The 11,397-nt window shown below is 42.2% G+C and overlaps 1 pseudogene; it reads left to right on the forward strand.

The window, feature by feature from the left end:
- The first annotated feature begins 220 nt into the window (after positions 1-220).
- Positions 221-2,339, forward strand: LOC100347391 (DIS3-like exonuclease 1 pseudogene; annotated as a pseudogene).
- Positions 2,340-11,397: the final 9,058 nt, after the last annotated feature.

An 11,397-nucleotide genomic window follows, 5' to 3' on the forward strand; every position in this document is an offset into this window, starting at 1 on the left:
AGAGGCTGGACTAAAATCTGGCCGCTATGTGGAGGTAATATTGTGTGTTAATAGACAACAAAAATGAAAGCATTTGTCCGCGTGCAGGACGCCGACCAGAGTGAAGAAGATTATATCTTAATCCACAGGATGAAGCCCCGGACTGCACACTCCACGGAGATCACGTAGCAGTGAAAATGCTCCCTGAATCTCTGGAAAAGGATTGGCCTACGATGAATATATGCCCACAGGACATGTGGTGGGCATTACTCAGAAGCATAAGCGGGATTATGTAGTAACGTTCCCACCAAGAGAGGCTACAATACTGCAGCAGAAAAATACCTGGCTGTGCCATGGGATTATAGGATCCCCAGAATTCAAATCCACAGGAAACAAGCTGAAAAATATCAGTTTTGCAAAGCCATTATACACATTGATTCCTAGGACACGGATGGATTCGAGGTATCCAGATGGACACTTCGTAGGAACACTGGGAACAAGTGGAGACCTGGAAGGGGAAGTGAAGTCTCTCATGGAACATGACATTTCCGAGCGGCCCTTCTCGGAAGCCCAGATGGGTGAGCTGCTGGTGAACACCCCAGAGAAGCCTTGGAGCGTGGACCCCGAAGAGGAACAAGACCGGAGAGATCTAAGGGAAACCATCTTGTGTTTACAATTGACAGGAAAGGGTGTGAAGACGTGGACGACATGCTGTCCGTGCGCACTCCGAGTAGGGGCAACCTGGAGCTGGGCGTTCATATAGCAGTGTAACGTACTTTGTGAAGCCGAAATCTTCCCTGGATAACGAAGCTAGGGCTAGGGCCACCACGTACTACCTGCCCAACCAGCGCTAGGACATGCTGCCCTCCGTCCTTAGCTCCAGTTTGTGCTCTTTGCTGCGTGGTGTTGACAGATATGCTGTGAGCGTCATTTGGGAACTGGATATGACCACCTACGAAATTAAGAACGTGTGGTATGGAAGGTCAATTATCCATCTCCTACGAAGAGGCTCAGGAGCTCCTAGATGGAAACTTGAGCATCACGGATGACATCACAGAATTCCAGGATATGGATGAAAAGGAGAAAGACAGGCTGCAGGAACTAACATGGGCGATTGAAAAGTTGGCGGACATAGCCAGCCACTTCCGGGCGCAGTGAGGTCTCGCTGGTGCCTTAGATCTGGACGGCGTTGAAATCAGTGTGCCGTTAGATGAAGAGAAGAACATTCTCGACCTCGTCCCCCGGCAGCAATGGAGAATCCATCGGATGGTGGTAGAGTGTATGATACACGCCACCCACTGGGTGGCCAGGAAAATCTACGAAAGCTTCCCCAGGCAGGCCCTGCTGCGCCGGCACCCGCCTCCACACCAGAACCTCTTCTCGGAGCTCAAGCAGAGCGCCAAGGCCGGAGGGTTCTACATTGATACAAGTTCCAACAGATCCCTGGCGCTTTCACTCGATAATGTGTAGGACGTTTCCAACCCGATGGTCAACAAGCTGCTGCGGAACATGGCTACGCTGGCCATGTCCAGTGCACTATACTTCTCCACAGGCTCCTGCAGGGAGCGCGAGTTCCACCCGTTACGGACTTGGCCTAGACAAATATGCTCACTTCACCTCACCAATAAGACGATATGCTGATATTACAGTGCATCGATTGATTGCAGCTATTGCAAAAGACAAAACAAACTGAGCTGAAGTTTTTAAGTGATTGAAGTCTCGAAGAGTTATGTGATCATATCAACGACCGACACAGGGCTGCGAAACTGTGCCAGAGGCAGGCAATGGAACTCTTCCAGTGCCATTTCTTCAGAGACAAAGATGTGGACCGAGATGAGCGCTGCGTTGCCGACGGTATCTACGCCTTCGGGGACACCCGTGTACAGCTCTACATCCCAAGGTATGGGATAAAAGGACCGCAAGTTTGAAAACCAAAGATGGCTGTGAGCTCCATTTTGGGCCCAATGATGAAAAAATTGGCTGGGTCCCAGGAGCACTTTGGAGATCATACAAGACAGACTGTCACATCCAGCGGGCAAGGCGTCACTTTCCGGATGTTCGAGCATGTTACAGTGAAAATATCTGTACAAGTTCTACAGTATCATCTTAATAACATACGAGTAGACATAATAAGCAAGAAAGCATACGTGGCCCCAGAGACAAGGCATACTCCCAAAAGCTCCCCATCACCCACGAGAGAGTTAGTGGAGGAAAACACTCAGTGTGCCGAAGACAGCAAAGAAAATATCCCTGAATACAGGAAGTTTCGGCAGACAAAGGGAGAGTGTCTCTACACTCTGCTGGAAGAGATCAAGAATCTAGCTATCCAGGACGTTTCGAACGATCTTGGAATTTTATGAAACTTTTTCAATGTCAATCAGGATTGACTATTTTTACATTTGTTTCCTAAACCCTTCTAGTTCAACACTTGGACTTTCTGTTCCCCCAGAATATTTTGCAAGTTTTGCACCTGTGATGGGCAAGCAGGTGCCCATATAACTGCCACATATAACTGCAGCTAATTCTTGAACACGGGTCTGAAGTGTTGATAAAACTAAGTGTATGTCATGAATATGTATAACATTTGGAGCCAAGTATTTTTCCATTTATTCCTATATACAGAAATCTATTGCAAAGCTAACATTTACTGTACATGTTATTTGTACAGGATTAACAGTAGTACATATTGTACTGTTATAATTTTGTAGCCACCTCCTGTTGCTATGGAGACAACTTCAAGTGCTGTATCTGCTTAAGATGCCCTGGGACAATTCTGTGTGCCGTCATCTTCCCAGCAGATTGTGAACCACAGTAAAAGTGATCTCTTGATCTGGCATATTTTTATAATAAAATGTATTTATTACCAAAAACCCAAATCCATCCAGATAAACTTTCTCATAGCTTTATTATAAATTAGTGCTTTAGAGAAAATTCACAAAACAAGTTTTTCCTTTTTGTCTTTACCCTGAAATGAGTCCTATAAACACGAATATATTTAAAATAGATCATTTCAGAAAGAGCAATAGTTCATAATATAACCCAGACATTTTTCATTTGGAAAAAGGAAAAAAACTTCCATATTTAAATAACACTAAGATTTTTTCTAAAAACTGCTTGAATAATGACCTTCCTCTAGGCTTTAATCACCAACATAGTCCTTTCTTAATTATAAGCCAAGGTCTGGGTTGTCCAAGCTGTGGCCTGCACTGGGGCATGAAGAGCTTGGCAGAACTCTGGGTGTGTTTTCAGTTACCAGCTTTGTTTGCTATCTGGAAAGCAGTATCAGAAAATGGCATTTTACTAATGGAGTTCCTGGGTGCCAGCCTAGCAGGGACCACTAAATAAGAGGCAATGAAGGGCCTAATGAATGGCAAAGACTGGTAGTGGACCAGAAAGAACAGTTGACTACCACAGGGGAGATGTTGGGCACAGGCTATGGGGAGGAGTCTGCAGAATGGTTTGCTCTGTCTACAGAGTTGCTGGTCCTACTACAAAGGTAGGGAGTCTTACTCCACTGCAGAGTTTCAAGACCATATTTCTTTTGTAACTGATGCAGCAAAATAAGAAAGTAAAATTCTTTAATGCTGTAGTCACGTTGATGGCAATCTGAATATCCAACATGCATGACTAACATTCAACAGTTTGAATTTACAGGCATTTCATTAAATGAAGGGATGCATTATTAGATGAAATCTATTGTTATCCATATTCCCAAGGCAAAACTGTTATATAAAATTAGAGGCATTGTCACTAGATGTTATTACTATGGTGGTCATTATGTTACTGAGCTCAGGATCAGACCATTTTTTGGCCTTGCTTTCATCTGCCTTCACTTTCCCCCATTGCTTGAAACCATTAAGATATGCCCTAGAAATAGCAGTTTAAAAGGTGGGAGACTAACCTTAGAAAGAGCTGGACCTTCTACAAAGCTACCAAGGCAGGATCAAGCAGGTACATACTGAGATTAAATCACTAAGCTTAGATTAGTGTTCTCAGGGACAGATACAGTTTTGGCCCATTGCAGGGCATGGGGTTAGCAGAATGATAGCGAGAATGACATGGAAAGGGAGAGGTACATGTTCAGAGTGGGAACCCAGATGTGGCTATGAGGCTGAGGTTGGAATGATAAAATTTGAGGGAGATGACGCAGGATGAATGTGATTTTCAGAGTCTGGTTAGACACTAGGAGTGGCTGGGTCATATTGTACCCCGCCCCCACTTCTAGGACTAAGTGTCTTAATGGCTGTGGTCTTTCTGGGCTTCACTTATGGTTTGGGTTTACAGTAATGGTGTAGAATGGAGTTTAGAGCTTCTTAGGCAGAAATAATCTTTTCCTGATTGAAATCCTCACTTACAGCAGATCCCATGTATTTGCATAGGGTAAGACCTCTTCTATGTAAGACCACAAGAGATCTTCAGGCAACAGCTGCTCATGATATAATGCTCAATGACCTTGCTCACCCAACAATGTGAGTTCATGGGAAGTATTTAGAGACCACACAAGCCAGAATGTAATCAGGAGCTGGAGCTTTCCGTCAATAGACAAATCCATAAATATTGTTCTTGGCAGAAATGCTTTGGAAATGTACTCACCTTCTTTCCAAATGCTTCCTTTCCTCAGCTCATTTAATTACATTAGAAAGAACTCACTTTTTCTTTAGCAGTTGCTAAATCTCCCTTTTATCAGGGAAGTTAAGATCCAGGCAAAGTTGTATTAAGGGTGGGTCAGCCAAAGGGCTTCCCTTTGGCATCAATCTATAAAAGGATGTGAGAACAGCACAGGAATACATCATAAATGTGGTACATGCTGCTTTTATCCAGGACTTCACATGTGAGTTCCTATAGAAGAAATATAAATCTGTCCAACTTCTTCCAAAGGAGGCAACAATTTTAAATGCAAACCAAAAGACATCTTCAATCACACTAACCATTCCTTGTTGAAAGCACACAATTCTAGATGGGAAAGTATATTGTAGCTATTTTTGTGATTCCTTATCCACCTTTTTTTCCCCCTGGCAGTCAGCTGACATTATATAATCTGAGAATGCATCTGAGAATGCAGGATGGAAAATTCTACCTTGAGAAGGAAAAGGGCGTAGCATAGAGGTAATGCCAATATGAAAAGAAGAACTATAGACATTTTTACTTCCTTGCTTCTCAGATAACAGTCAAAGGAAGAAGGGAATGGAAGAGAAGCAAAGCAGAGTTGAGACAGTTTTGTTCTCACTTCTCTTTTGGGCCAAAAGTCTAACAGCCAGGAATTAGATGAACTGATGGAAGGTCAGTCTTAAAACTTTTGCCTTAAATTTTTCGTTAAAGGATCTGAGAAGAGACCATCTTTCAGAGTGGCACTTGCCATACCAACTTGTCATGGGTACATCAGAATAAAACCCTTAATGCAGAGCATTTATACAGAGGGGACTCTGTCTCGGTATGCAAGAAGGTCCCGAGACGTGTGCACCTAATCTGCAGAGAGTTGTGTAGAGTAACTGGTAATGCTTGCTGGTGGGCTTCCTGGGAGGAATGTCACAGGGATATGAAGCGATTCCAGAGTTCATGACTGAGGAGACTTTTACCCAGGATCAACAGGAAATTACAGTGAGATTTCAGGGTGTCCACAATACCAGCCTTTCCCAAAGAGGGCCCAGTTCAATGAAGATGATCACAAGATGCTGATCAAGGTAAGAGAACTTGCTGCAGATTTTATCATTTGATTCCAGAAGAATGACTCTCCAGACAGCCAAAAGATATTCAGTTTTCAGGGGAGTCAGAGGACGACACAGGGACCTATGGTAGGGAAAGTGAGACCTTCTCCCTCTGCTATGAGGATGCTATGCGCATCCTCCTTCCTCATCGTCTCAGTAATAGCCCATCAACTGGGAGAGGAATGGGTGAGGGGAAGGAAATACGCAAGGTAAAGCCAAATTTATCTGGACAAGACTGGATCACGTGATAGGACTGTTTATCCAATAAACTTGGTTTGACACAATAAAGCCGATTTGAAGTTTCCCTCTAGTATTCAGTAGATGAGGGTATGGTAAATGGCAAGATTTACTCTGAGAAATGGAGAAACTCAGTGTCTACACCTCTAATTCCTTTACCCCATTTTTTTGGAATGACATCTTCTGAATTTACATTGTCACTTTAGGGTTAGTCATTGTGTTCATCAGCTCCCACTCTGGGTACAGGTCCATGTTGGACAAAAGATGCCAGCTGGGCAACTGGTTCCTTCCCCAGGAATTTTGAAACCAAGAAGGAAAAGAGGGAGAGAATCTTGTCTACATATCTAACACAGGCCGTAAGCAGGAGGTTAGCAGGTGAACCTGTGTTTACAAATAGCACCAGAGGTAGAGGTTTTAGAAGGCATCCTGTAGGAGACATTGCCTCAATTATAAACAGTTAGGGCTGGCAAAGCCTTGGCTGGCTGATTCTCAGAAAAACTGGGAAAACTAGAGGGCTTTCTGCAGATGAAGCCCATCACCATATCCTGTATCATTCACTTCAACATTTCCTTTGATTCTCCCACGAATACAGAACACAGAAAGATTACATCTCAGAAGAGGTCCATCCTCTTTCTGTCCCAGGAATTCAAACTCTTGGCCCCAGATTCATGGGAACAGTAATGTGCTGGGGGAGACCTCAGCCCAACACAGACTGGGCAGTGAATGCCAGAAATTGGGCCCCCTTTTTCCCTGTCCTATTGTTGTAACTTTGTTCAGTACACCGAGACTCCCACCCTTATTTATTGCCTGCTAACTTGCTATCTTCTCTCCCTGAAAGCTTGCTCACATATTACAAATTACAAAGCAGGAAGTGGTGACTTCTTTCTTGGTGTCTGGGTGTTGGTAATCTAGATGCTACTTGGCTGCTATTGCAGACATCTGTTGTTTTCACCCCCAGCATAGCCTGGTAATAGAATTCTGATTCTCCCCTGGGGAACCACTCTGGTAGCACTTTTACTCCCTTATTTCGGGTGGAGTACACTCTCACTGGCTTGGGTGAGTACACAATATAGACTGGGCAAATCAGAATATTACAATCACCTGGTTGGTGTGGTTGGTTAAAGACTGGTCACCTGACCCAAGCAGTGTCAGGAAGATCCAATGAAACTTACGCCAGAACTTTTGGAAAAGATAATTTTTCTCTTGGACTTTGACAATTTGACAATAGGTTGGTCTAAACTTCTAGGGGTCTTCTTGTGTAAACTGAAAGTGAAGTCAATGACTTGGAAAGACAAAGTTGAGAAATCAAGAGAAACTAAGCCTTTATGGCAGCCTTTGAGGTCTTGCCTTGAGTTGTAGTCACCTCTACTGGGTGTTAGTCATAGGAATCTTTAGAAAGCTTTCTCGCTTGAGCCAGTGGGGGTTTGTTCTTGATTTTTATCTCTTTGAAAGGTTTCTCATCACTTCATCTCTTTGCGATTTTAAAAAAAAACCAGACTTGTAATCCCTCTAAGCCTCAGCTTCCTCATTCGTCATTCATTCATTCAATAAACTATTGTTTTTGTTCTGCCACACGCTCAGTCATCCACTTTGCTCAGAATATGTGTCAAAAGAAGCGGGGTAGGGCTGGCAATGTGGCATAGCAGGTAAAGCCACTGCCTGCAGTGCCAGCATCCCATTTGGGTGCCGGTTTGAGTCCTGGCTGCTCCACTTCTGACCCAGCTCTCTGCTATGGCTTGGGAGGTCAGTGGAAGATGGCCCAAATCCCTGGGCTCCTGTGCCCACATGGGAGACCTGGAAGAAGCTCCTGGCTTCGGATTGGCCCAGCTCTGGCCATTGTGGCCATTTGGGGAGTGAACTAGCAGGTGGAAGACCTCTTTCTGCCTCTGCCTCTCTAACTCTGCCTTTCAAATAAATATTTTTAAAAGCAGGGGTTTAGGGAGCATGTCCCAGCTTCAGTCTCCAAGTAGTTTGTTGATTTGTGTCACACGCCCACTCTTGGCTCAATATCTGCAGCCAGGAGAATGGAATGCTGAATTGGCCACGTCAGATCGTGTGACTTCTATAGACACTTCCAATTCTTCCCTTCTAAGTTTGTAGATAGATTGGTATTCAAGTTGAACAAGGCTCCATCTCAATAGCATAAGGAGAGTCTACACACCCAGAGGACTCACATTTCTTTAACATCCTTTAAATGTAGAGGCCTGTGGATGAGGTCTTATTCTAATAAAGTTGCTCAGTCTTGTTACTTATAAAATATTTTCTAACTTTCAGGGACTATAAAAGGACAGAGCAGTAAAGTCATTGGTGGTGGTCCCCTATTCTGTGTTTTTTCCTAAACCCATCACAAGAAACAAAGAGGCTGCACTGTGTCCTATAGTCTTACTAAGCATCTTTTTAAAAAACAAACACTTTTACTAAGGAGTTTCTGTATTGAAGGCAATTTTAAGCTGCTACATTTCACCAGATAATGGAGTATTATTCTAAATTGACTATGGTGCAAAGGAAACTGTAGCAAACCTTACCTCTATTTCCAAGCAGATCAGAAATATCTTGTACCTTAAAAGACTTCGAACAGATTTATTTTTCATATAGAAGTAAAAAGAATGTTGAAAGTCCTTCCTAATGAAAATCAATCTTTTTGTTCTATTATGCATTGATGAAAGAAGTTTCAGGATCATTAGAAGGATTGAAGTCTGAATTCTTTTTAATGAATATTGCATTTCTCCCCATTAAGAGTAGACACTTGAACCCAGTTTTCACTCCCTGTAGTGCTTCCATCAGGGGTTCTAGGAGTCAACTGCTCTGAGCCTGTCTGAGGTAGGAGGAGGGTGCTTCCCCAGCAAAATGTAATGTTAGACAAAATAAGAGGAAGAAATGGCATTAGATCCAAATAGACATGCTAAAAGTGAACAAATGGGGGCGATTTTTCTGAAACAAGAATGCTCACATCTTTAATTGGCAGGAGAATCACATTGTGATGTATTTCTCTACCACCCCCTCAGTCCTTCACAAGCAGCATCTTGGTGCCTAATTGTCGTCTTCATCTCTTCTCCCCTCTGCACTACCTCAGTGATGACACACCTACTTACCAGCTGTGTAAGACAGAAACCTGGTCATCATTCTCAACTTTTACTTTATGTCAAAGATTTATCCAACAGTCTTTGTGGATATCTTTTGAATCTTCCCTTTAATTGCCATTCATTTTACTATACATGGAATTAGCCATACAATACTTCTATACTTTTGTGTATGGCTTGACTGTTTAAGAGGCAAACACACATACACACACAAACACAGGGAGAAAACAAGAGTGAGAGCAAGAAGCACTCCCACCTGCTGGTTCCCATAGGAAACGTTCACAATAATTCGTGCTGGTCAGGCCAAAGCTGGGAGCCAAGAATGCAATTTGGGTCTCTCATGTGGTGGCAGGGACCCAACCATTTGAGCCATCATCCTCCCGGCGTGTGCATTAATAGGAAGGTGGAATCAGGAGCAGAGCTGAACTTAGAACCCAAGGACTCCAATATAAAATGCAGCATCCCAAGCAGTGTCTTAACTGCTAGGCCCAATGCCCAACCCTGACTGGTTTTGTCTTTTACTCCTATTTTTTAATTTTATTACAGAGCAGTAAAAACTCATTACTTAAAAGAAAATACACAAGAAAACTATAAATAACTATAATCTCAACTACACTTCAATTCCTTATTAAAAAGGAATTAGAAATGAAGGTATAATAAGCCAAAATAGCTAGAAGTTATATGAAGCTTTCCAAAACCATTTCATGGTGTTCCAAAATTAAAAATATTGGGGGAAATTTTTAGCTGAAAAGTTATTTCAGTAATTACTGAGCATCACCAAGTGCTTAGTCAGTATTTGCTAGGTTGCAGAGAATATTATCACCAATAACTGAATTCAAAATTCAAATGCAGAAGATATTATCAAAAGTGAAACTGATGGGAAAGTATCTACAGGCTCTCAGGGATCAGTAGTCTCCAGTTTCAAGGGTTAGAAATTCTCACTTTTGTGGGTTCCAAAGAGTACAATGGAGGCTCACATACCATAAGTTTAAATATTGTAAAGTTTTAACCAATTTAACGAACTTAAGAGGTTTATCTTTATCTCTTGACAAATATATCTCCGACATCAGCAGCAGTTTGTTAGGATGGATTTGAATTTAGAATCCTTGGATTCTTCAGACTTCTGCCCTGGAAGATAATGGTGCTGAGAAAACCCACAGTTCCCCTGTTGTATCTCTGCAGTGGCTGTGTCCTGTACCCTGAGGCACTTTGCTTCCCCAGGGTTGCCAGTATGGGCCATGTGGGAGTATTCCAGTATGCCAGTATGGGTGTATGGCCCAAAGGATGCCCCAGCAGTTTATCTGTATTGGTTTATAAATATAATTACATTTTGTTAATCACCTTTCCTCTTAGAAACTAACACCTTCCTTTTTTCCTTTTTATTAGAGCATCAACTCTAAATGCGTACTTTGAACATTCAAAAACATAATGGTGGAAATGAAGTTGTGACAGTAAATATCCATACTAAGTCAACTAGAGCATAAGTTGACATCACAGCATCTTGTTTAAAATGATTCCTTCCATGAAAAGAGAATTAGGAAAAGACAAAATTCTTTAGGGAAGCTTTAGGGAAGTAGATAATGAAGATGAGAGTATGCTGAATAACACTATTAACAAAAAATACAATTAAAAATAGATTTCTTCATCTATTGAACTGGTAAGATTAAAAATAAAAATGCCTAGTATTGAGATTAAACTAAAATTGGTTCTTTTGTGTACCTTCTGGAGGAGAATTTCCCATATGTACCAAGAATGTTAACAATCACCAGAATAAAAGATTTGAATAAACTCTAGGAATTCATGAGAAATATTAATAGGGGATATTTGGAAGAGAGAAGAGGAAGTAATTTATATGCCCTAAATAAATCAAAATACATCTGGTTGATGAAATGCTACAGGTCCTCAATAATTATGCCATAAGTAAGTTTCAATAATAGGGGAAAAGGCTCAGTGATGTCATGTTAACTGAGAGTTTAATATGCAGAATTAACTGTGTACTATACTTCTTGTGTTAATATTCATGTCATTTGCACATTTCTCAGACAATTTCCACCCTTCTCTGCCTTGCTCTTTTCCCTGAGGGTTCTTACAGATTGTATTCTCTGTCAGGGGTGTTCTCCCAATTGGTTTGGACTGAGGGGAGGCACTGGCATAAGATTGGAGACTACAGGAGGAAATGGCTTGGTGATTGATTTCTTCCCACTTCAGCACTAGATCTACGGCTGTCCGATTACAGCTCATGCCAAGTAGCTAGACTTGTACATTCTCTCCTTGCCCTTGGCTAAGGTGTGGCAATTGCTTCTCCCTTTCTCTCTGCTTCACTCTCCCCTGTCCACACTTCTGAAATCATTTCTTCATTTGTTTCTTTATTTGAACTATCTGCAGTGAATCCAATT

Source organism: Oryctolagus cuniculus, chromosome 6 (genome assembly GCF_964237555.1).
Source record: "Oryctolagus cuniculus chromosome 6, mOryCun1.1, whole genome shotgun sequence".
Lineage (NCBI taxonomy): Eukaryota > Metazoa > Chordata > Mammalia > Lagomorpha > Leporidae > Oryctolagus > Oryctolagus cuniculus.